The 22,624-nt window shown below is 35.8% G+C and overlaps 3 pseudogenes; 1 reads left to right on the top strand and 2 right to left on the bottom strand.

Moving 5' to 3' along the window:
- Positions 1-3,126: 3,126 nt before the first annotated feature.
- LOC105098023 (olfactory receptor 51I1-like) lies at positions 3,127-4,179 on the top strand (annotated as a pseudogene).
- A 4,671-nt stretch (positions 4,180-8,850) lies between these two features.
- On the bottom strand, positions 8,851-9,932 carry LOC105098022 (olfactory receptor 51I2-like; annotated as a pseudogene).
- Positions 9,933-18,850: 8,918 nt separating this feature from the next.
- LOC105097956 (olfactory receptor 51A4-like) lies at positions 18,851-19,821 on the bottom strand (annotated as a pseudogene).
- Between the last annotated feature and the right edge of the window lie 2,803 nt (positions 19,822-22,624).

Raw genomic sequence — 22,624 nt, 5'->3', positions numbered from 1 at the left:
TCTGAAAAAAAAAAGATAACTAACTATGAGTTTTACCACATAGTATTCCCCAGAATAATCTTAAATTCAAGTATTTTGTCACAATGGAAGCAGAATCAGAGAAAAGGCTATAAAGATACAGAGTGGTTTTGAGGGCTATTGTGAATGGGGTCCTGGTTTAGAAATTTGGATTTAATAATGTTTCCCAATCAATTACCTACGTGGACTCATTTTCTGAAAAATAATTGACTTGCCTCTATCTTATAAAGGTAGACCTGAGTTAATACTCCAGAAATAACCATTTGAATATTTTGAAATGCCTGGTTAGGCAATTTACAAAAGAAAATGCACAAAAGTCCAGCGATACATTAAAAAAAAATTCTTACCTTCACTAATCAATATAACAATATAAATTAAAGGAATAATAGTTCACTTTTTTATTTTTTGGTCTAGCATGTTAGAAAATTTAAGAGATTGACAAGTGGGAAGAAAAAGCAGACAAATCATAGTTCTGTGCATGTAAACTTATTTAACATTTTTGAAAGGAAATTTGACAGGGATGAAATATATAAAATTGATTGACTTTGGTCCAGCAATTTAACTTGAGCATTTTCTCTGATGGAAATACACAAGTGCACAAAATTATATGTGCCAAGATCGTGTGATTATTCATATTGATGAAGTATAAACAATCTAAAATTTAGGGAAATAGCTAATGCATTTTATTACATTGCTATTAAGCAATAGTAAGATCTTTTTAAAACTCAGAGGGACTTTTTATACTGCCCAAAATATGCTTTTGATAAATTCTTGAAAGAATAAAACAAGGTATGCCTTGTACTAAATCACTTTATTTTATTATCTATTCAAAAAGATAAATTTAGACAGTTTTCTGGGGAAAAGAATTGGTGTTTTTGCTCCCAAATTACAAGAAACAATTCTCTATGTTTTAAGTTTTGACAATGTGTGCGTACATATTTGTATTAAGTACTTTTAGTTAGTATTTGCTAAATAGCTTAACATTTCCTAAACAGTCCATCTCATCTAAACATAGTTCTATATATATGTTTTCACTCCAATTTGCTTTTCATACAATGAAGAAAGAAATGGTTCAGACCCACTGGGTTCCAATAAAATGAGAGCTTTTGGTTTCTCCAGTACACAAGGATGCTCTAAGATGTATCATATTTAAGATATACTCTGTTGTTTCTTAATGATCCCTTGGGGTGAAAATAATTTTAAGCCCTTGGCTGGATAGCTGGGAACTCCCAGGGCTTTTTAAATTTCAGCAGAGCTTTCCAGATACCTGGGAGACCTGCTCTTGGTTTGTAAAGTGCCATTAAATCACCAAGTCCTCGAAGTAAGGCTCTAATTCCCCACACTGAGCCATGGAGTTCAATGTATTACAGTAATCCTGCCAACAGATATATCTGACAGTAAAAAGAAATTACTAGAGTTTGTTTTAAAACAACAATGACTAAGATGAAGAACAATGGTGAGATTTAATAATAAAAGCCTCTGGTTAAACAGTATTTACTACAGTGAGGCATTATTTTCAGTTATTTCACATTAGAACCCTAGGGAGAGTAGGCACTATTAGTCTCATTTTACAAAGAGGGAAGTAAGCACGGAGAGATGACTTAGCGAATGATAAACAACTAGTGAGAACAGGACCATCATTTGAACTCAGACAATCTGGCTCCTGGCTTTTCATAACTACAATATCAACAGTAAAATAAACAGGCATTGCATATGTGATTGTCTCATCAATACTATTTCTGAATATAATACATAAGTTGTAAGGGTTGTGAAGGGTTACATTAACTCTTACGCTTAGGGCATATGTTTGAATTCCTGTGAGGCAACTGGGTAGAGATGTTTATGGGTCTTTTGAACACTTGTTCAGAAAAGGTATGTGGATAGAGTATGACAGTTTGGGAGTTAACTGGAGACTTGAGAGAATTCAAATTTCTCAGAAATTTTATATGAATCAGAACAGAAGAGAAGCAGCAGAAATGTAAGCCAATGAGAAACACAGAATTTTTAAATTTGTAAGGAAGAGGATAAATGTAGAAAGTTAGCACTCTTTGAAATAGAGAAAGAATGAAAAAGGCACTGTTGACAAAAATGGATAGAGTTAATTTTCTTTTCTGTGTAGTCTGTGAACCATTTAGTGGGAATCAGATAGGTGAATAAAATAAAATAGCCTGGTACCCATCCCAGATATAATCAACTCCTGGTAATCGGGGATCAAGTTATTTCACAAACTAGAGTGACATGTCCTTTATGAATGTGTTGAAGGGAAGGAATTGGGGTGGGGGGAATCCTAAAGAGATACATTTTAATAAGCTACAATTTTATGACTTGTAAATAATGTGTAAAATCATATAATTAGTACATGAGCCATAGTATGGAACATTTTGATCTCCCTAAAGGTTAGTTCATACCTGTTTGTAGCCAATCTCTTCATACTCCCTGCTCACCTCTGAAATCTCTGATCAACTATCACTGACTTTGTCTTTTCTAGAATTACATACAATTGAGATCATACACTATTTGGTATTTTGTGTTTGCCTTCTTTCACAGGGTATAAGTGATCCATTCATGCTGTTGCATCTCAGTAATTATGTCCTTTTAAATTTAAAGTATATGGATATTCACAGTTTGTTTATCCATTCAATATTGCATATATATTTGGATTTATTTCCTTTTCTTTTTTTGCTGTCATGAATAAAGCTATTTTGACTGTCTTTACATGGACATGAGTCTTTGTGTGGACATGTGTTTTTATTTCTTGGGCAAATTGTTAGGAGTGAAATTGTTGAATGATGCTAACTGTATGATAAGTATGTGTGTGACTTCATATGAAGTCGCCAAGCTGTTTTCCAAAGAGGCTCCACCATCTGTATGCCACCAGAGTTCCAGTTATTTCACATCCTCACCAACACATGGCACTTGTAGTCATTTTAATTCTAGCCATTCTAATGGTATCTTGTATTTCTCATTTAAATTTTCCAAATAAATGGTGATGTTGAGCATCTTTTCATGCTTACCGTCTATATAGCAAGAGAAATAATTTTGAAGTTATACATATAAACTAAATCTTGAGTTCTCCATATCCTAATTCTATAACTCTAGGTATGAACAATCTATTTACTTTTAATTTGGTTTTTGAGTTTCCTGACACATGATTTCTCTTTTATAGGGCCAAAAGCATCCTGGACTTCAGTCCTACCCACATCTTACCATGCTGGCTTTTAATAACACTGCTTCTAATTGGCCCACCTTCTCCTTCATTGGTATTCCTGGTCTGGAGGCTGCCCAATGGATCTCCATTCCTTTCTGTCTCCTCTACCTCATAGCCCTTGTGGGCAATGCTCTTCTGTTCATCCTTGTTAGAGCAGAATGGAATCTTCATGAACCTCAGTTCTGTTTTGTGGCCATGCTCGCCCTTACTGACCTAGGCCTTTCATTGTCTACCATGCCTAGTGTCTTGGCCGTCTTCTGGTTTGGTGTCCACCACATTGGCCTGGATGCCTGCTTAACCCAAACGTTCTTCATTCACACCCTCTTCTGTATAGAATTAGGTGTCCTAGTGGCCATGGCTTTTGACTGCTTGGTAGCTATCTGTGCTCCACTAAACTACACCAGGATCCTGACCCACTATACTGTTGCCTGCCTTAGTGTAGCTGTTCTCATACGAGGTGCCACCCTGCTGGCCCCTCTGCCTTTTTTCCTTAGGACCTTTCCTTTCTGTGGGGCCAGCATCCTCTCACACTCTTACTGCTACTACCCAGATATGCTGAACTTGGCCTGCGGGGATGTCACTTTTAGCAGTGCCTACGGCTTGGTTTTTGATTCTGCACATTTGCAGCAGATGTTGTCTTCATCCTAGCTTCATATGTGAAGATCTTAGGCACTATTCTGAAACTGGGGACTCAAGACAGAAACTGGAAATCACTGCATACCTGTGCCTGTCACCTATGCACAGTGCTTGTGTTTTACCTGCCCCTCATCAGCTTGGCAGTGCTGCATCATTACACCCAGAACACTTCCCCAGTTCTCTACACCACCATGAGTAATGCCTGCCTCCTCATGACACCGCTGCTCAACCCTCTTGTTTACAGCCTCTAATCTCAGCAGATCTAGGCTGCTTTGTGCAAGCGTTTTTTGGTACAACGTGTCTTTGCTGGAGAATGAAATTTTCTCTATATCAGAAGAGATAACCAATGGAAAAAAAAATGCTATTTATGATCCACTATGTGCCAAATAGAATGTTAGGCACCATGAATTAAAAAATAAAAAATACTCAGGTCTTCCTCTCAAGAAGTACCTAATCTAACCAAGGGGGAAGGAAAGGCAGAAGGCTTAAATAAATGGTTGTAATTGTGATCATGAGTGATGACTGTTTGGTAGTGGTGAGGAGAAATGGCAACAGATGCTTTTGGTTATATGTGTTGAATGAAAGTCACATTTTCCCAGCTGCTAAATTGAGGACTCTGACTCTAGACTATAAAAGATCAATGAGGGGCTGGTTTTATCAGGAAAACAATTGTCCATGTTGATTCTTAATTGTCCATGTTGTTGAAATTGAGGCATTAGAATTTTTAAATGATAAATTTATGACTATATATGTTTAATACTTCTGACTGTTTCTTGTAGTTGGAATAGTGGTTGATATCTGAATATGCCTGGTCATTAAAAAAAAAAAAAAAAGGAGCTTCCTGAAAAGAAATAATATATAAGAAGCTGAGAAATGGCTATTCTTACTCATCTTGCTACTTCATTTCAGAATTCATACTTGATTTTTGTTTATTTATTTTTTTGTTTCCTATTCCATACTGAAGTAGATATGGTGATGTCTTGAGTTCTGAAACAAGGATGCATCTCCTTTCTTTAACTTTCCAAGGGGAAAAATGAGTTAGTTTATTCTTGGGGTCAACTCTTGAAGTTAGAGTCATAAACAAATGAAGAATTGTCCTACTGGATCAGCGTAGGAAGCAAGTGAAAGAGACAGTTCCTGATGGCAGTGAATGAACATGTGGTAGCTTTAGCAAGAATTTTAAGCTACTTTAGGAAAGTTCTAAATGAACTTCTAAATGAAAGCTCAAGTAATCAATTCAAAAATACTTTTTAATATATGTCTGGCATACTTAGTAGGCATCAGAGTCATTCAGATGATGTAAATATAACATTCATATAGCTTGCATTCTACTACTGGAAATCATGGAACAGCAGCAGACCATGTAACCAAACATAATTAGTGAATCGGGGGCTTGGTTTGAGTTGTTACGTGAATTCAGAGGAAAATAAGCCCGTGAAGGCTGGGTTTACTAAGAACTTCTGCCTGCAAGATTGAAAAAATCATGAAAAGACCATGGAAACTTGAAATCTATCTCAATTTCAGAAGCATTCACTTAGTTGTGATCTGCTAGATATTCACAGGATAGAGGGAGTAAAAGTAAATAAGTAAATACATATATGGTCTTTGCTTTTGCTGAGAGCTCATTTGAGAAATGTAATGAATAGCTTCAAAACATAAAATGAAATTCTGATTCTTAAGCCATTCCTACAGTTTTTAAAGACCTGATGTAATATTTTTCTTTCTTGACTCTTTCCAGTCAAAAACCTCTTATCTCTGACATTCTTAAGCATGATTATAAAGAAGTGGGGGTCATTTCTCAGCAATTGTTCCCTTTTTTAAAAACAGCAGACAGACTTCCTTTGAGGAACTTCTTACCTCTCTCTGTAGTTTGGGTTAGACCAATAATATCAGCATTCTAAAAAGTACCTCTCCTGATCTTTCAGCTGCAGAGATTAAAAACTGAAGAAAAAAAATTTCCCCTTCACATTTTATGCTAAAGCTAGTGTGAAGGGTTCCCCATTCTGTTTGGAATACTGGAAGGACAACAAACCACTCATGGTCATCTTCTTCCCTAGTTATGTGGAAGCTAATGCCAGTCTACATTGGGGGAAAAATGAGTACAAACCAACATAAAAGCAGCTATGAGAGATTGCTTCAGAAAGAAAAAGTAACAAGACAATGTTGAGTCCTTAAGCTTGGGTCCCTGAAATCCTTTCATTGAAACTTTGACCTATTCTAGTATTTTGGTTTACTTGCTTTACTTATAAATTAAATAATGAGGCAACTTAATGGCATGTACTGTCTACTATGAGGTGGACTAGATCTTTTTAAAAATTCTGTCTTGAAGTATGGCAAATTTCTGTCTGTCTTATCTCACTCACTGGGTAGTTAATTCCCTAAACGATATCATTTTTAACTGATTCATCTGTCCCCTGATATGTGGCATATAGTGAATATCAAGAAAAGCTGTGTAAAGATGTAAAATAAAGAGAATTGTAGGGAAAGTATAAGGAATAAAGGACAGAAGGTGATAAATAAGAAGCAATATCCATGACTATCGAATCAATGAAGAAAAGATTTATGACTTAATGTCCACATAACGACTAAAAATGGGTGGGCTAGTGACATCTGCTTCCACTCTTAGATAATTAATTTTGAGGCATCATTTGTATATATAATTAATTTGATGCCTGCCCCTGATCTGCAATGACAATATTGAGCAGATAAACATATTTACTACCTTAAATATACATGATTATTTTAATTGTGTAAACCTAGTCTGCACCCTTTAAAACATTTGCAAGCACACATATTTTACATTTAAAAATATTTTAAAATATATAAAAAAGGAACTCTAAATATGTCTTTGAACTTCAGAACAACTATATTCTTTGTGATATCACATCTGAGTAGCAGAGAGTTTATTTTGCATTTATCTTTAAAACCTAGCTTGGCCTTTGTCCTTGATCATATTTTGGCTTGTAATATAATAGTTACTGTTTATTAAGCATTTACTATACACCAGACTTTGTTGTAAACATATTGCATAAGTTATGTGTAACTATTGTTTTTCTTCTTACAATGTCCTTAAAAAGTAGGTCCATTATTAACTCCTTTTCACTAATGGGAATTTCAACTATTTATTTATTTATTTATTGAAGTATAGTTGATTTACAATGTTATGTGAGTTTCAGGTGAACAGCAAAGTGATTCAGTTATACATATATATATATTACATATATGTATATTCTTTTTCAGATTCTTTTCTATATAGGTTATTACAAGATATTGAATATAGTTCCCTGTGCTATTGTTGTTGTTGTTTATCTATTTTATATATAGTGGTGTGTATATGTTAATCCTAAACTCCTGATTTATCTCTCCCCCTATTTTCCCCTTTGGTATGTTTTCTATGTCTGTGAGTCTGTTTCTGGTTTGTAGATAAGTTCATCTGTATCATTTCTTTTTTAGAATCCACATATAAGCGATACATGATATTTGTCTTTCTCTTTCTGACTTACTTTACTTAATATGATAATCTCTAAGTCCATCCATGTTTTTGTAAATGACATTATTTCATTTTTTATGGCTGAGTAACATTCCATTCTGTGTGTGTGTGTACATATATATACATATATATATACCACATCTTCTTTATCCAGTCATCTGTTGATGAATATTTAGTTTGCTTCCATGTCTTGGCTATTGTAAATAGTGCTGCTATGAACATTGAGATGCATGCAACTTTTTGAATTAAGTTTTCTTCGAATATATGCCCAGGAGTGGGATTGCTGGATCATATGGTAACTCTATTTTCAGTTTTTTAACAAATGTCCATAGTGTTCTCCATAGTGGCTGCATGAATTTATATTTCCACCAACAGTGTAGGAAGACTCCTTTCTCTCCACATCTTCTCCAGCATTTAGCATTTGTGGACTTCTTAATGATGACAATTCTGACTGGTGTGAGGTGATACCTCATTGTAGTTTTGATTTGCATTTCTCTAATAATTAGTGATACTGAGTATCTTTTCATGTGCTTGTTGACCATCTGTATGTCTTCTTTGGAGAAACATCTGTTTAGGTTTTCTGCCCATTCTTTGACTGGTTTGTTTGTTTGTTTTTGATATTAAGTTGTATGAGCTGTTTGTATATTTTGGAAATTAATCCCTTGTCAGTCTTGTCATTTGATAATATTTTCTCCCATTCCATAAGTTGTCTTTTCATTTTTTTTTATGGTTTCCTATGTTGTGCAAAAGCTTTTAAGTTTAATTAGGAACACTTATGCACAGAGAGCCTTGATCACTTTGTTCTCTGGATACATAGCAGATACATTAGAGTCCTGATTTTAGTTTAAACAGCATACTTATCTTCAACTAAATGTGAAATCCAATTTAATATACCCTGAGGAAATTAATTATTCATTACATAGATGGTAAATTTTAGATGTAGTGCTTTGTTATATTTTTCTTTAATCTCTTACTGAATTTTTGTGTTGGGGGTTAGATTAGGGTGCTTTCAGAAAAAGAGTCATAAAGCATAAACAGATTTAAATAAAAAATATAAAAATAAAACCTCTCATCTTTCATTTGGAATATTTCCCTCTGTAACATCTCAAACTCCCCAAAGATAATAAATGTCTATGTAATAATATAAATATCTTTTTTTAAAATCAGATTTGAGCCATATAGCTATTTACAAGGGGGTATTCTGTAGAAAATATTTGTAAGACTATTTGGATAGAAATGGGGCTCACAGGTAAGTGGCGTGAACTCTATGGATGAGAAACATAAAGTAAAAGCCCAGGAACGTTTAGAAATATATTTCCTGATCTAATATTTGAAGTTAAAAGGGAAGCTCATAATTCCAGAAAGATTGTAGTAAAACCATACAGCAGTGTACCAAAGGACATCAACACACAGGAAAAGAATCTCCTTCTTTCTTCAACATCCCTCATACCTTTTTTTTTTTGTACTTGAGAGCTACTTTTTTTGTTGTTGCTGTTTCTCAAAACACTCTTATCTTGAGTGGGAACAGTCTACATAGTGCACTTCTAATCTGTTTTGTTTTCACACTATAAACTAATGGGTTAAGCACAGGTGTGAGAAAAAGGAAAATGTTGGACATGGTGACATGGGGGAGAGGGGAGTTGTACCGGCCTATCCTGTGGATCAGAGCTAAGGCAATAAGTGGGACATAGAAAGTGAGGGCAGTGAGAATATGGGAAACACAAGTGTTGAGTGCCTTAAAGCGTCCCTCCCTGGAAGCAATGCTCAGGACTGTCTTCAAGATTAGAGCATAGGACAGAACAATATAGAGTCAACCTCAAAGGAGCAGAGCACCAAGGCCAGCCCATAGATAATGTTCACACGAATAGACCCACAGGGTAGCTTCATCACATCAGGGTGGAAGCAGAATGAGTGGGATAGAATGATGTTCTTACAGAAGGGAAGCCATTTGAGCAGGATGGGCAAGGGGGCCATCAGTGCCACTCCTCAAGCCACAGCAGCCAGTCCCATCTGAGTAATGTGGGAGTGGGTCAGGACTGCAGTATAGTGCAGGGGGTTGCGTATGGCCACAAAGCGGTCAAAGGCCATGGCCAGCAGCATGGCTGACTCCATGGAAGAACACGTGTGGATGAAGAACATTTGGGCCAGGCAGCTGTGGAACTCAATCTCTCGGTGGTTGAGAAGAAAGACATTAAGAACAGTGGGCAGTGCAGATGTTGACATGCCTGTGTTGGTGGCTGCTAACATGGACAAGAATACATACTGAGGCTCGTGAAGGCTGGGATTCTTGTGTACTATGTGAACGATGATGCCATTGCCCAGGATGGCAATCACATACATGATGCTCAATGGGATGGAGATCCAGGTATGAGATGCTTCCAGCCCTGGGATTCCCGAAAGAAGGAAGAAGGGTGGCTGAGAGTGGGTGCCATTGAACAGAGACATGATGGTGAGATCTGAAAAAGAGAACATGTGTAGGAAAGTCAAGCAGTAAAGTTAATTCAGGTTCATTCAATGGTTGAAGAGAGAATTTAGAGGTACAGGCAAGCTAAGTATCTGTTGTGTTTAGAGAAAATTCAATAGGGTTGAATTCAGTTTAATTCAGAAAGCCTAGGTGGATATTTTTAGGTGATTTATAACAGCCATTTTGTGGGTATATTTGTTGAGACAGTGGTAGCCACCAAACACCCCCGGATAAACTATGCCAAAAGATTTTAAACAGAAAGTTCTCATAGAACAAATGAAGGTTCACAAATCATGTGGTTAATTTAGTCAATTTAAAACATGCAGTGGGGAGCAGGAAGACGGAGGGGGTTGATTAATACACTTAAAATAGTATACAAGTGGGGAGGAAGGTCCATGGTATCTGAGTGCTAGATTATGCAATAGTAATATGTTCTGTCTCTCTGCTGATGGTGTTAGAAAGACGAGAGATGGTTTGGGCAAGGAGACCCAACAGGTGGAAGATACCTGGACCCAACACTCACACTTACTCTGCCAGACAGACAGCATCATGTAAACATGGCCACAGCTTTAATTTACCAATAAGACTGTTGGACATCTGTGAGTTTTGCCCATATCTTTTGTGCTGAGAACATGAGAGACCATAACAAAACCACAAAGGGTTTCATTAATGGGTGATTGATTTAGGTATAACATAACTGTCATTCTAGACATGGCATTATCATACCTTATGACTTTTTTTCCTATTTATTTTTATCTATAAATGACTCTTTTGTTTGTTCTATAATATATTTCACATATTCTGTATTTAACATGTCCTACAACTTACCTACAATCCACAACTTACTATAACTTATTATGTTGCTTATATCTTATAAGTTACTTGTTTGTTCTTCAAAACTGTACTTAACAAATATCATGCATCCTACCTATTTCTCAAAAAGGACTAGTTTATTCAATATCTGTGTTTAATGCATCTCATGGGTTTTGTGTATTCCATTGTCTTTTTTTTCTATACTTGAATTGAATATTTTCAAATAATACAACAAATATCCATGACTACTTCTGGGGATATAAAGCTTCTTATTTTTTTTTTTAAATAGGAACAGATTGTATAAACAAAAGAAACAATAAAAGAAGATTTATATAGACAAAACTGATCAAGGAGAAATAAAGATTAGCCATTTCTTATGACCAAACTCTTTCAAATAAGTACAATGAGAGACAGAACAATAGAAAGCTGAGTAACACAGAGGGTTGCCAAATATTTTTTGAGTACTTAATTTGTGATATGAGTGACATGCAGCTTATGATCCTTTCTCTAAAGTTCCTTGTAGAGTATGATCTATTTGGTGGAAGAAGTGTCAATTCAAAACTATGAACAAGGAAAGACATTATATTATGACCTCTCATAAATAACATAACTTTAATCAATATTTTTCCCTCAAACATTATTTTATTTGATAATGACTTCACCCCATCAAGGAGGAAGCAAGGCTTATTTTATCAAAGCCAAAACAAAAATAAAAGCAAACAAACAAGAAAAGAGCAAAGGTATGGTCATCAGAATAAGACTTATTGAGGAAGGGCACTAGAAATATTTTCATGAATTAAATGAAGAGTTGTAAAAGAGAGGGAAAGGAAAATAAGATCGAATAGGTAGAACTGAGTTTTGTTAGACACCATAAGGTCTGGTAAAGAGGGTATGGTATCATGAGGATAACTAAGTATCAGAATGCAAAGTCATTAGTATTAAAGGCAGTTTGGATTCAGTGCAAAGTTCTTGGCAACTTTTACAGCTGCTAAGAGGTCAAGTGGTGAGAACCTACACAAAAGTGTTTGATATACCAGAGAGAAACATAGGCAAGGGGATTTTTGAGGAGAGGGAGAAAAAGCAAACAAGACTCAGTTAACTAAATAAAGGGGAAGAAGCCCCCCACGTCTCATTTTACATCAAGGTTTTTAGCCTGGTTTCTTGGCTTAGAGAATGATACGAAAGGACATTTCAGACAGTTCATAGCAAGAGCTATACTTTTTCAAAGATAGAGTTGGGGAAAAAGTCTATTTTGAAAACATTTAAAGTTATTTGCTTGCATTATCTCTAATGCCTCTTGTTAGTTTGAAGCACTGGATTGGACATAGAGGTAGAACTTATGGTGAAGGGGGCATCACTCACGTGGGGATCATAGCCGTCGTCCAGGAAGCGGAATTCCCCCCTTCCCTCCTGGGTTCTTTTAGCTGTTCTAAAAACTAAATTGCCACAAAACAGATTAACAGGAAAACAATTTAGTGTGTATGGAGGTCTCCTTTATATGGGACCCAAGGAACAGCCACTGTAGGCAATTTTTATACTTTTTAGACAAAGAAACAATACATTTGTGAGGAATTAACACAGACAAAGAAACTTAGGCTTGGGTGCTTAATTAATAAAGAAACTAAATAGAGTTCGGGCTTGGAATAGTAAATTAGTAAGAAAGTAACAAGGTTTATTTATATAGTCTTCTTGGCCCTGAGTTTCCTGCCTCTGATGATAGGATGTCCATCTACCTCCTGGTTTAGGGAGGGTACCTTTCACATGGGAGATTTTTTTCCTGCTTTCAGTGGGCATTGTCTTCTTACAATGGCTGTTTCTCAAGTAAATTTAATTCAAAATAATCAATATGCCATTGTGGCAAATTTTGGGGAGGCCTGCCCTGAGCCCCAACACTATAATTTGGAATAGATGATGCCCACAATGGAAAGTTTAGTCAAGAGGATTAGGGTTGATGATGCTTAATAGATGTCCATTACAGGAACTTGGAGAAGGAAAAAGAAATAGTAATTAAGAATTGATTAATAGTAGTAAATTAAGGGGGAAAAAAAGAACTGAATAGTGAAATGTCCTAGGAATCAAAGAGTGAGAGGGTGCTTCTGCACAGCAAAGGAAACCATAAGTAAAACAAAACGACAACCTATGGAATGGGAGAAAATTTTTGCAAACGATGAAACTGACAGAAGCTTAATCTCCAGAATACATAAGCAGCTCATACGACATAATAAGAAAAAAAACAAACAACCCAATCCAAAAATAGGCAGAAGATCTAAACAAGCAATTCTCCAAGGAATACATACAAATGATCAATAGGCACATGAAAAAATGCTCAGTATCACTAATTATCAGAGAAATGCAAATCAAAACTACGATGAGGTATCACCTCACACCAGTCAGAATGGCCATCATTCAAAAGTCCACAAATGACAAATGCTGGAGAGGCTGTGGAGAAAAGGGAACCCTCCTACACTGCTGGTGGGAATGCAGTTTGGTGCAGCCACTGTGGAAAACAGTATGGAGATTCCTCAAAAGACTAGGAATAGATTTACCATATGACCCAGGAATCCCACTCCTGGGCATATATACAGAAGGAACCCTACTTCTAAAAGACACCTGCACCCCAGTGTTCATAGCAGCACTATTTACAATAGCCAAGACATGGAAACAGCCTAAATGTCCATCAGCAGATGACTGGATAAAGAAAAAGTGGTATATTTATACAATATATGGAATACTATTCAGCCATAAAAACCGACAACATAACACCATTTGCAGCAAAATGGATGCTCCTGGAGAATGTCATTCTAAGTGAAGTAAGCCAGAAACAGAAAGAAAAATACCATATGAGATTGCTCATATGTGGAATCTAAAAAAAAAAAAAAAAAAAAAAAAAAAGAATATAAATACAAAGCAGAAACAGACTCATAGACATAGAATACAAACTTGTGGTTGCCAAGGGGGCTGGGGGTGGGAAAAGACAGACTAGGATTTCAAAATTTGTAGATACTGACAGGCATATACAGAATAGATAAACAAGATTATACTGTATAGCACAGGGAAATATATACAAGATCTTGTGGTAGCTCACAGCGAAAAAAAATGTGACAATGAATATATGTATGTTCATGTATAACTGAAAAATTGTGCTCTACACTGGAATTTGACACAACATTGTAAAATGACTATAACTCAATAAAAAAATGTTAAAAAATAAAAAAGAGTGAGAGGGTTTCAGCAAATAGTCAATGGAAGAAAATGTTCTATAATTGAAGTTGGAGAGCTGAGAAATCCCCCATGTTGTAGTTGATAATTAGAAGGTTGTTGGTAAAAGCAGTTTTGGAATAGAACACCAGAAATCAGGAATGAGAGGAGGCACCTAGGATTGAATGGATAGTGAGAAACTGGTAGCAGAAAAATATAAACTATAAAATATAAATAGTAAAAACAGTACTAGAGTTTTTTGCAAGATAACAGAGATAAGAAAGGCAATTTGAACAGAGTTTAAGAGTTTAAGCTCTGAAATCAGAAATACCCAAATCAGAATCCTACTACCACCACCCCAGCAATATACTAGATTTGTGATCTTAGACCAGTGGCTGAACCAGTCTGTTCCTCTGTATTCTCTTCTGTAAAATAAATCCATGGGTTCTATCACATTGCCATTAGGGGAAGACTTTAAATGAAGAAAGCAAGCAGAGAGTGCACTGTTGGAAGTAAGGAACTGTGAGAAGGAAGTAAGGTAGATAGAGCTTAAGAAGAAAGATGATGATTTGGAAAGAGAGAACATCTTCCTTGCAAAGCCCTAGTTCTGTAAAGTCCTTCCATTGCAGAATACAAAAGAACAACTGCATTGTTATTTACCAGCTGTCATTTGTCATTCTGCACAATATACACGGACTTGCTTTCTCTTCTAGAGTATACCTGTACATTCAGAAAATACAGTGTATCGCATATTTGCCCTGGGAAAGAGTGACAAAAAGGAGACACTTAGGTATGGCATCTTATCTTCTGCAAGTCATCTTAGGGCCATGGAACAATTGTCTCTCTGAACTATTCCTGGGTCAGGGGTGGGGAAGACTTTATTGGTTGTTATAGGGAAGAAACTTCTCCATGGATCAGGCATGAGGAACAATGAGACCAAATTACCTAGTAACTCTCATCTGATACATTATCCTCAAATATCCCTGCAAAATAAAGAAAGTGATATTCTGCCTCACTTTCATAAGAGAGGGTAAATAGTACTATGGTAAACCATCTCTGTGACATTTAACATTTGGATAATTTAGTAAAACTCTTGAACTCAGTTGCTGCCATAGATAGTAAAGAATTAACAATAGGAAAAATAAAAATGTTTGGGAAACAAAAATAATGGATTAATGGGAAGCCTGTGGAAATGGAGATGTTAAAAAAAAAGAAAGAAAGAAAAGAAAGCAGAGTAGGAAGTATATCAGCCTCAGCAGTACTTCAGGGGATGGGAAGACATGCAAAGTAAAGGCGACCATGATAAACAGTCTTGATCTGGCTCAGCTAAATGAGGGAACAAACAATCTTAATGGTTTGTTTAACCCTAAACTCAGCCATCAAAAGAGTGTCTTTCTTTCCAGCTTTAACAAACCTATGCCCATCTTCCAGGAACTTCCCCTGAACTGTAATAACTTACTGCTTTCAGGTCTTCATATTTAAAGTTTAGTCAAATAAGTCCTGGGTCACATTTGGGGCCAAGACCCCTGGGAAGAGTTGCATCTGCCTGGACTCTGAATAGTGGTTGGATTTTTTATTCACGTGCTCCAGTATGTTGACACTGCTGGTGCATTTTCCAGGTGGAAAAACTTAGTTACAAAGCTGTTGGTGTGTCCACCTCCCTTGAGGATTGGCCAAGTCTTATGATGTCTTAGGAGATCTCAGAAACCGTCAGAGAATAAGGTTGGCAAGCTAAAAGTGAAGAAAATGGGCCAAAAAAAAAAAAAAAAGTCCTCTCATTTTCCTTGTATGGGATCATTTCTAGCAAAAACATTCCTCTGCAGATAATGTCAGTAGCTAGATCTACAGTAAGATTTAGTGTTGTGTCTGCATTTGTGTGTGTCTGTGAGTGGAAGGGTGTGAGGACAAGAGATTACAATTTATTATTTTAGTAAAAAATTTGTTTTTCAAGCACCTTCTTTCAAAATGTCATTATCAATCATACTCAATGTGAAAAACACTGTCACACATTTGGGACAATGAAAGTGTATAGAATAACAGTTGAGCCAGATCAATTTGAAGAGAAAATTTAAAGCATGCTAGATAGTTTTGTTTTGGATAAATTAACAAACTCAAGATTGTTGGAAGAAAATCCTCCCTGCCCCCAAAAACAAACAAACAAAACTATGCCAACTCAGTTATCAACAAGTCTTCTCTTAGAGGCATACCCACATAAAATGTTAGAACAAAAAGGGATTATAGAGACCATCATTATAGATTTCTCATTTTGTAGATACGAGACACTGAGCAGAGACATGAATTGTCCATGTTCATACGGCATGTTTATAGAGAAGTTAAGAACATAAATCCAAGTTTTTTACTGAGTTTAGTTTCGAGAGTCACTGAGAAGCAATTAAAAGCTCAGCTCCTGCTGCTGGACTGCCTGGAGTCAAAGCTCCACCAGACTTGGCCACTTATCTTTGGTGTCCTTTAACACCTCACTATGCTTTTGTGTGCTTATCTATAAAATGAGTATTTGTGAGTAATAATGCATTAATACATGTAAAGAACATAGTACATGTGGCAGTGAGTATTGTCTAAGCCTTATGACCATGGAACACAGCTGTTAACCTAAAACAATAAAACAGCCAGTTATTTTATGAGCAAAACAGGTCTATCCAGAAGCAGCAAAGAATTGCAGTTTGGAACATGAAACTGTGACAAGCCACATGCAAGTTCCATAAAGCGAAAGAGAGGAAACTTTTTATAGAGAAGGGGAAGTTGGGGGTGAGGGGTGTTGTAAACAAAAAATCCATTGGAGGAAACTGGGAATTTGAAGCAGAGGCTTTTCATTAGCTGAGTTGTAGCAGTGGCTAATTCACTGAGCTCTTGTCAGGCAAGGAGAAACTTTTTCTTCCTCCTGCTAACAATAGTAAATTAGTGTCACTTCCTGCCAGAGATGCAAGGTATGCCTCTCCCTGTTGGGATCTGTATTGACATCAAGTGATATGTTCATGAGAGGTTCCCCTTTTGCCCTTCCACTTGCATTTTTGCAAGGTTTCCCTTTATTAATTTTCTCACAGCAAAGGTTAACAATTCCCTACACAATAGTTAAGGAAACTGTTTACACCAAGGAACCACATTTCCCCAAATGACATAGATAAGCTTCAGTGATGCCTTCTTTTTTACTTGTGACAAGGCCAGACACACACCATTTAAATTCCCATTTTTAAAAAATCTCATTAATGATCAGCTGAACTGTTCTGTCTCCACTGATCAATCTTTCCTCCCTTTGCAATAATCCTTTAAAATAAATTCAGATTTGTTTTATACTTGAAAATTTCCTGGCACATATTAAGCACTACAAAAGTGTTACTTATAATTTTTACTATCTGATGTTATTATTATCAGAAAAACTGAAACTTTATAAAAGAGGCTTACAGACTTTTAACCTAAGATTTTTAATGTAAATTATGGAAAATTTAAATTATTTAAGATAACATAACTGAAGTTTTAGATGACAATTATAAAAAATAACATTTACTAGAAGCCTGGAGAATTTAAAAGTGTCTGAATCACTCAAAATCTCCCCATTTCTAACAGAATTATTATCATTCTTGGTATCACCTTTTTATAGACAGTTTATTTTAGTTTCAATCATAAATATATACTTTTAAGAACTCTTCAAATTTTTATGCTTATGAACTAAAGAATAACTATGAAATTCACATACCATTGTACCCTTTTAAAGTGCACAATTCATGGTTTTCTGTATTTCAAAACGTTAAACATACATTTTTAAGTTACCTTTAAACAAACACAGACCCCTATTGCAACAGCAATGAAGATAGGAGTTGATAGGTTTTGATGTCTGATTTTGAAGGGACAACGGATCCTGCTTTCACCATAAAGGAGATATAAACACAATAGTATGTCATCGTTGATTTGAATTATAACTGCTTGAGTTCCAACTGGAGGTCCCATTCTCAGGTGCTAAAGCAATTTGGAGAAAGGGAAGAGTTCAAATTTTCTTCATAAATACCCTCTCCCTTAAATGTAGATCAAGAGCACATCTCTCAGAACAAAAAACAAAAAACCCACAAGAATTTGAAGAAGTGTGGGATTTTTTTTTCCTTTTTTTTACCTCAGGGAAAGAGATACGTGTATGTGTGTTAACTAGGCATATTTGCTTGCCTAGCAAACAATTGTCACCTCATCAAGACCCTCTCCAAGACCCTTAACTCACAGGATCTGTCAACCCTAATCTATTATATCATGAATTTTGCTCAATCTTAATCTCTAGATTGACTTTACACTTAAAATCATTACTTTCAGATAGAGTCACATCTTATCTAGGGATTAATTTTCTCCTATAGAGTTCTAATATAACGATTACTGTGCCATTTGAAGGAGGAAGTTTTTAAAGTCCAGGTAAAACCTCCCTTTTTCTTGCACTCCACAGTTACATAATATCATGATATATTTTACTTTGCTTCAAATTTGGACATTAACTTTATCTGAGTAGATAGAATTTATTTTATGTGGAATTTCTAATTAATAATTCCTTTTTGTTGAAGAAGAAACATAAACTTCCTTTATTATAACCCTGTTGCTATCTGCCAATTGCACCCTTCATTCTATTATATTTCTTATTTTTCTTCTTTTTGAAAACAAAACAAAAATTTCTCAAGTTTATTAAGATTTGACATATAATATGTGTAAATGTAAAGTATACAATGTGTTTATTTGATATACTTATATATTGCAGAATTATTATCATAGTAGAGATAGTACCTCCATCATGTCACATAGTTATCATTTCTTTTTTTGTGGTGAGAACATTTAAAATCTACTCTAAGCAATTTTCAAGTATATAATACAGTATAGTTAACTATAATCACCATGTTTTATATTAGATCCCCAGAGCTTACTTATTTCATAATTAGAAGTTTGCACACTTTGACCAGCATTTCTCTATTTCCTCAACCCTCTAGCTCCTGTCAACCACTGTTCTACTCTATGTTTTAATCAGTTCAGCTTTTTATATAACACATCCTTGATTACTTAAGCAAATTTCCCCTACCCTTGAATATCTTGTGCACCACAGATCTTAACTGTTTGGTTTTTAGGCTATAAACCAAGGGGTTAAGGATAGGGGTCAAGAAGAGGAAGAGGCTAGCCATGGTGACATGGAGAAGAGGAGATGTGAAAGTACCAAACCTATGAATTAGAGCCAGCACAATGAGTGGCACATAAAAGATACAGACTGTGAAAATGTGGGAAACACATGTATTAAGTGCCTTAAGCTGACCATCTTTGGAGGCAATGCCCAGCACTGTTTTTAAAATCAGGATGTATGAAATGACGATGAACAGAGAGTCAACTCCAAAGGAGCAGAGGACAAGGGACATCCCATAGATGATGTTGACTCTGATAGGGCCACAAGCCAGCTTCATAACATCTGGGTGGTAGCAGTAACAGTGCAATAGAGTGACATCCTTGCAGAAGGGCAATCACTTCAGCAGAATTGGCAAAGGTGCCATCAGTACCACACCCCTAACCATGGCTGCAAGCCCTATCCCAGTAATCCGAGGAGGAGTTAAGACCCCAGCATAGTGCAGCGGGTTGCAAATAGCTACAAATCAATCAAAGGCCATGGCCAGCAGGATGGCTGACTACATGGAGGAGAAGATGTGGATGAAGAACATCTGCGTTAGGCAAGAGTGGAACTCAATCTCTCTGTGATTCAGGAGGAAGACACTAAGTACTGTGGATAGAGTTGATAAAGACAGACCGACATCTGTGGCTGCCAGCATAGACAGAAAGATGTACTGAGGCTCATGAAGGCTGGAGGTGCTTTTGATCACAAAGAGGATGGTGCCGTTCCCTAGGAGGGCAGTTAGGTACATGACACGCAGTGGGACTGAGATCCATATCTGTACAGCTTCCAGTCTAGGAATGCCTGTTAGAAGGAGAGCAGGTGGCTGGAACCAGCTACCATTTATAAGCCCCATAAAGATGTTTCTTGGCATCCAGCCTGGGTGAACTTTTAAATGTTTCTATTGGGAGAAAAATACAGATTTTAAGATAGGAGGATATAATGCATTTGACTCCTCTGGGGCAGCATTAATCCCAGCCATGTTCACATCAAGAAATTGTTCCTTAGAATGTTTCCAAGCCTTTCTGAATAACTACCTGGAGTTAGGGCAATGGACAACTGCTATCAAAGTGTAAGAGCTACTAGACTTCCTTTGGCCTAGAACACTTCAATCATTGATGAAGTGACAAAATTAAGAATTCATTTTTCATTTTTATCCCAATGCTTAGAAAAATTTCATTCTCAGTACTCTTATTTCTTATTGAATTATGTTTGTGAATACTTATATTTTTAGTCATCTTAGCCAAAACTCTGAAAGAAGTTTCTGTACTTTCCCCACATTAACAGCATACCTATAAAAATATTCAACATCTGGAAACTTGGGCATTTTTCCTATTATTTGTACCTGCAGAAATAAAGCATAGGTTATTTCAATAACCCACATAAACCCCAAGTCATTTTTAAAAATTTCATGAGATGCCATTCATTTTTATAATTAATTTCTAGGTTGTTTATTGTATTATTTTTAAATAATATGTTGATTTTTTTCTAAATGTGAGTGAGTAGTAAAATCATCAAAGTGGGTATTGTGTTACTTCTTAGCTGGTGCAAAAATAGTATCAAACATTAAGAAATAATTTCTTGAATAAAATTTTAACTATATTTCAATACACACAAATAATACACTAGGAAATAATAAACACCAATACTTTAGTAAATATCTTAAAAATAGCATAACTGGAGGAACTTGTTAGCATTTATGTCTTTAGCCTACAAAGAAGAGTAGGAAGAGATTATATATGATTGAATACAATTAAACTTAAGTGTTTTATTTAAAATTATAAGCAGAAACAAAATAGATAGATGATAGATAATATATAGTTATCCCCCCAAATTTACATCTACAATAATTTCTCTATTTATCTACTTACTGAAAATCATGAATGCACACAAATACAACCTTGAATCCAGTATCAAAAATTTTCTCCCCTTTCACATTTGTGACTCCCTTATTTTTCAGTGAAAAATCTTATACACTTTAGCTTCAATCACATTCTTCATATGATAATTTTTTTGTATGTAACCAGTCTAGCATTGCTAAGGTCCTTTGCCCAGTGCAGATGGGTTCTGACATCCTGCATAGGTTCCCTATGTGGGTGACTCCTGCCATGTGGGTGACTCCTCACCCTACTTGGATTACAACACTTTATGTCAGGCTGCCATCTCCTTTTGTGGGAACACCCTTCTCAGCTCACACAGTTTCACCCCTCATTTCAGAACACCTCCCACGAGTGTCCACTCACCCCACTCTGCTCAGGCTCTGTCTCTCATCACTAGACCTCTACTTCATTAGGACCATATTTCAAATCCAGTTTCATGCCGGGCTAACACCCTCTCGTCCATACCCATCTGAACATCCTCTATGCTCTCTTGTTCTGACATCCTGTGCTGGTCTACTCCTCACAAGGACACCCTCCTCATGACTCTCAGGGTCCAACACCCTGTTTTGATCTATTGGTCATACCCACTCCCTGACCCCACGCACACCAGCATAGATGTCTACACAGCTGTGCTTCAATCAGTGGTTTTAGGACAAAATCATTCAGGATGTGAAAGAAAATAAAAGGAAGGGAAGGAAAGGGAAACAAAAGAGAAAGAGGAAGGGAAGAGCTAACTTTGTTTATATTAAATACAGTGTTTTATTTTACTACTCATTTTTATTAGGTTGATTTTGAGTTGAAGAATAACTTTATACGCCTTGACAATCAAGCCATTGTGTGATAGATATGTTTCCAGTTTATTCTGAGAATTGCTTCCTTAAAATTGACATTTTTTTTCCTATGTTGCCTTGAGCTAAGCATGAGCCTTCATATATCTTTAGTAATACAATCAATGCTTTTTTAAGTTAGAGCTTCTGGGTTTATATCATGAAGTGAAAGGGGTTCCAATAGTTATAAAAGTATACTCTGATACAATATACTGATTTTATAGCTAACTTTATGTTCACAACTTTTATTAATATTGGTAGTAAAAATTAGTTGATGCTTTCTGTATGTCAAGCACTGCTGTAATAGTTTGCATTTTTTCTCAGTTAATCCTGACAGAATTTGTACTACTATTATTTCTACTTTACAGAGAAGGAATCTGAGGACTAGAGAGGTTAAGTAACATTAATAAATGATGGTGGAGGAATATTGACCCAGGAAGTGTGGATTCAGAATCAGCTGTTGGAGCCATTGTATTCTAGCTTCTTAGGTTGGTTGTGTCATTATAACTGCATATAATTCTCATTTTTTCTTATGGCATGATGAAAAATCTTACGTTATTCATTTAAGGATTTTTCAGATGATTAACCCACTTAACAAATCATTTAAGGATATAATACCAACTTTTTAATAAGCTAAATTCTTATAGTTAACAGTGTTAAAAATGTTCAACTAAATCTCAATAATTAGGCAGCCTTTTTTTTTTTCAAATTTTATAGTACTGTTCTCAACTTGATCATTGTTGATGTGTATGTAATAGCAAGTAGAGGTTTCCATGAAATAATCTCCTGTTTAAGGATTAAATCATGTCCTCTGAGTTAAAGAAAGCCTTTGCTAACCTTAAACAATCTTGCCATGAATAAATTCAGTCAACTCAAATTTGAATCCCTATATTGAAACCTTTTCCTTCTAAAAATTTAATTACACTAAAAGGAAAAATCAACATGAAATACTG

This window comes from Camelus dromedarius, chromosome 12 (assembly GCF_036321535.1).
Source record: "Camelus dromedarius isolate mCamDro1 chromosome 12, mCamDro1.pat, whole genome shotgun sequence".
NCBI classification, from domain to species: Eukaryota; Metazoa; Chordata; class Mammalia; order Artiodactyla; family Camelidae; genus Camelus; species Camelus dromedarius.
The sequence above is the reverse complement of the archived record's forward strand: the minus strand, read 5'-3'. Positions and strand labels throughout refer to the sequence as shown.